This window comes from Octopus bimaculoides, chromosome 4 (genome assembly GCF_001194135.2).
Source record: "Octopus bimaculoides isolate UCB-OBI-ISO-001 chromosome 4, ASM119413v2, whole genome shotgun sequence".
Classification (NCBI taxonomy): Eukaryota; Metazoa; Mollusca; class Cephalopoda; order Octopoda; family Octopodidae; genus Octopus; species Octopus bimaculoides.
Genome location: NC_068984.1, coordinates 80,732,420 through 80,737,419, shown reverse-complemented (window position 1 = coordinate 80,737,419; position 5,000 = coordinate 80,732,420).

Here is a 5,000-nt window from a genome sequence, read left to right as displayed (position 1 = left end):
CTTCAAACCATCCTCATTGCCTTTGCAAAGTAACTCTGGGTAATTTTCCTCAAATTACACTGTATTGTCTTAGCCAAAGTGACACTGGATTGCGTTGCCTTTATCTTTTATCTTTTACATATTTAGCTGTATCAGTCGTTAGACTGCGACCATGGTGGGGCACCGCTTTGAAGAATATTTAGTTGAATGAATCGACCCCAGTATGCACATTTATTCTTTAATCCTGTTACTTATTCTATCGGTCTCCTTTGCCACAGCTAAGTTATGGGGACACAGACACACCCGGTTGTCGAGCGGTGGTGAGAGGTAAGCACGGACACACACGCACACGCATACACACACGACAAGTTCCTTCTGTTTCCGTTTACCAAATCCACTCACGAGGTTTTAAGCGACCGGAGGCTATAGTTGAAGACATGCCCAAGGTGCCACGCGGTGGGAATGAACCCTGAACCATGTGGTTGGGAAGCAAGCTCCTTAGCACACAGAAATGCCTGCGCCTATCTAGAATTTAGAAACAGAAACCACAGTAGTCGCTCTGATCTACAAATGAGAAACTGATTGCATGGTAATGGCTTTCATCGTATGCCTGTGCTGCAAGGACGCATCTGGGAATAGATATCAACGGAAAAGCTGCAGAGGGAGCCTCTTCGTCATCGTTTGTTTTGCAAGCGAACACAACTTAATATTCCCTAAATCGCAACCCCACTGTCATTAGAAAAGGAAGTGATTACCCGTAAAAGGACAGAATGATTTACTTTTAAAACTAGAGTTGTCTTATCAAACAGAGCTATGGCCAAAAACGTTCCAGCCATGACCATTCTATTTTTTCCTGTGTGTAGAGAATCCAGAACCAAAGTATAGAACCAGTACTTTTCTTAGACGGTAGGGTGTGATTAAAGAGAGATTTGGTTGCTATTTCTAACAGGTCGAGAGACCCTATCACAATATTCTATGTAGGACAAGGATAATAAAGACCCGTGGAGTTTATTCCTTTCTTTTTAATTGATTAATGGTGTCAGTAAAGTAAAACAAAATATATTTCTTGTATCGACCAAAAGCATGACATCGGGTACGCGTAGTGTACGTGGTTTTTTGAGGAACATTAGGTGATGTGAGACGTGATATAGTTATCATTATCATCTACCGATGAACATTATTGTTTCGAATTCTGAGACCCATAGAGAATGTTACCCGGTTTCCATGGCGTATAAGGGACCGAGGTCACAATACCCTTCATGAACGAGACACTAATCATCTCAAGGTTACTCATTTACAGATGAGTGGACTGGAGCAATGTGGAATGGAGTGTTTTGCTCAAGAACATAACGCACCGCCCGGTCTAGGAATCGAAACCACGATCGTGAATGCTACACTCTAACCACTAAGCCACGTTCCTTTACTGCTATAATTACAATATCAGAAAACGAAACCGTGTCACAAGCAGACTTTACAAGAAGCTTACAATCAACTACGAACACGCTACACTAAAACTTTTAAGTGACAATGAGAGAACCCTTACGTGGTCACTAAAACTGCTTGTAATACCAGCTAAATAATCATCGATTTACACCACGCCGCATTTATATTACGGTTTGATATTATGTTCGAGACAGTCTTAAAGAAAAGAGTAGATGGTCTTAGTTGGAAAACTTTTGATCATAGATCTGCTCAGTCAGAGCTAAATAACGAACGAGAATTTTCATGCAATGTGTGTATGCTGACTCCTTGGCTACACTCAGTTCTTTTGTCCTATACAATTAACTAACAATTCTGTCGACTCATCATCTGAATTAATTGCATTGATATATGACGCATTTTTACTAGTCGAATGCGTATGTGCTTGTATGCATGTGTGCTTGTGTGCATGTGTGCATGCATGTACTAGTGTACAAACACTTCTTTCATATTAGAGACACACATATTTGTATATCTTCCTTTGATTCCTTTGATAAAGATCCACCCAATAAACTTTTTTCGTTATCGGTAACGTCAGAAGCGGTAAATTGGCAAAACCGGTACAGCGCCATCGACAAAATGCCTGGAATATTCATTTCCGCTCGTTAGCACGCCGGGGACGAAATGCTTAACGGTATTTCGTCTGTCTTTACGTTCTGAGTTCAAATTCCGCCGAAGTCAACTTTGTTTTTCATCCTTTCGAGGTCGATAAATCAAGTACCAGTTGCGTACTGGTGTCGATCTAATCGACTGGTCCCCTCCGCCCAAATTTCGGACCTTGTGCCTAGAGTAGAAAAGATTTTTACTGGTCGAATGTGTCACTTTCACTGACTCATGATCTCAACGATCCATCTCATCAAACTCAATATATCCCATTACACACGCATACACAAAAATGTATCTATTTGTTATGCTGGTTACTTTCGTTTCAAGAATGGTTTTTATATTAATCACCACTAGCATTTATGTCGTCGTTTCTCCATCGGACTCGAAGATGAGGATTCATGTGTTTGACCAACAGGTGAAATTGAGGCGTAAGCGGCAAAGAACTTGGAAGGCATGTGTACCCATGAGGTAATTCTCAGGCTAAACCATGCAACAAATGGTTGTACTTCAGAATAGTAGGCACAATAGAGGGAGGTAGAGAAGAAGAAGATGAAGAAGAGGAGGAGGAGGAGTAGGAGGAAGAGGAGAGAACAGATTATTAGATTAACTGTTTATTTACCGATTCCAAAAGGATGAAAGGTACAACTAACCTGGGTGAAATTTAAACTCAGAGCGTAGATACATGAAAACACTGCAAGGCATTTCATACGATGTTCTAACGATCCAACCAATTTCACCGCATCGGTGGCATTATATACACATCTTTAGAGTTTAAAAGACGTGTATCATGATCCTGTATACCGTTTAAACTCAGCAATATTCAGTTTCCAGACGTTCACATATTTATCATATTCTTTTATTCTGATTTCGGCCTTTAAATTACGGTAATGCTGGAGCAACGCCTTCATGGGTAATTGCTGAATACATCAGTTTCCGTTCTATTTTATTGATTTCTACTTATCGATGAACTGAGTTAACCGTTTCACATAAATCAGTTTACCTCGGTAGATACGAATACATACACATACGTAAATGTGTGTATGTAGATATGCCTATACATATGTATATATATATCTACATATATGCATGTAAGTATTTATGTATATTTGTTTACTCACAACACATGGATACATATATTCATGCATATACTGTGAGCCACCATACTGATTTTTGTTCATCAAATTTAACTCAAAAGTCATTGGGTAACTCGCGGCCACAATAGAAGACAGAAATCTAAAGTGCCACACTTTAGGATCGAACGCAGTGTTACTCGCTACAAAAAGAAACATAAACTTTGATTGTGAACCAATAATAACGTAAAATTTAAATCACACCGAAGCATTCACCTTTGATATTAAAGTCGATAATCTCGAAATAGCAGTGGACGCATTGGATTTGGAGTTTTCAGTCGATATCTGTAATTATTCGTTCATTTAAATACTGCGATGCATTTTATAGCAAAAAACTGTAATGCTGGAATCAAATGGATTTCGTCATTGTCAGGCTTCGTTACTTTATAGTCTAAGATCATATCAGGTCATGCTCGATAAAACAAGCACTACTAATGTATCCGTGTGTTAATAAGTGTCTCGATGAAGATGTTACTATGTGGTCGCTCGACCTATTAGAAATATCAGCTAAATCCTCCCCAAATCAATCGTGCAAGGCTAAAAAGCAAAATAAAGACATTGTATAATGTAGTTCGGGCTACACTATGGCGAGAAGGAACAAATGGTTACGGACTGAATGGAATGCATCATATTTCTATTTAGTCAGGGCAGACGAAAGCTTATGCAACAACAATAGAACCAACAAATTTTATTTCTAAGAGCTAACAAGGCAGCCTTTGTCAATGCGGTTGCCTCTACGTAGTCGTTCGATATTTTGGAAATATCAGCAAAATTACCCTCAGCTTGCTAGAAATAGCGACCAATCTCACTCATGTTACAACCAAGAGGACAAGTCTAAAAGAAAGGACAAGTCTGAAAAGGAGAAGAAAAAAAAATAATAACAACGACGGGATGCTCATGACCAGAAACTCTGTGGCCTTAAATTTGCTTGAATTGTACTAACCCGAGATTATGCAATAAAAATAATAGTTTCCAATTAAGTGAGATGTCAGTTCGCATGGTTTTGTTCCGCAATCACATAGTTTCCTGTTCTAACGCAGCCTGACCAATATTTTGCAATGAGCTGAGTGCAACTGCGTAGAAGCACCCGCCCACTCACACATGTATATACGTATGTATGTATGTATGTATGTATGTATGTATGTATGTATATGCGTAGTTTCGTATGCTTTGTTTTATGTATATATTCTCATGCATATAGTTGCATGTATGTATGCATGCATGTATGTATGTATGTATGTATGTATGTATGTATGTATGTATGTATGTATGTATGTATGGTATGTGCGTATGTAGGTATGTATGTTGTTATATATATTTGTAAAATCATTGTTTGCATCGTCTACAACGAGATCAGGGACGAATATTTGCATATTTATTCTACACGTTTGACAGGTTCAGACGCAAAAACACTTGGGTGCTGTACTGTATGTCTTAGGAGGATAACTTCTCTAGGTTAGACAAGTCTGTTCAGCACACTCGTCTCCTCATATGCGTGTGGTCCGCCACGACATTCCTCCATGGCTAGATTTAATTTGCGTATACAAATTTAATCTGCGATCCATGGGACGAGCCGTTTTAGCGATGCGTCCTGCCCAAGCTCGTCGAAACGCCGGTGTTAAAACGTGGGTGGCTGATGAAGGAGATGTTCTCTATGTGGCTCGTGTGTTCTCGTCTACGTTTGTTTGCAATGTCCTGTACCCAGATATGCACCTATACATACAGGTGGATGTCGGTATGCACATACCTGTACGTATATATGCATATACTCATTTACTATTTGTTTTTACATGATTGAACGCAGCA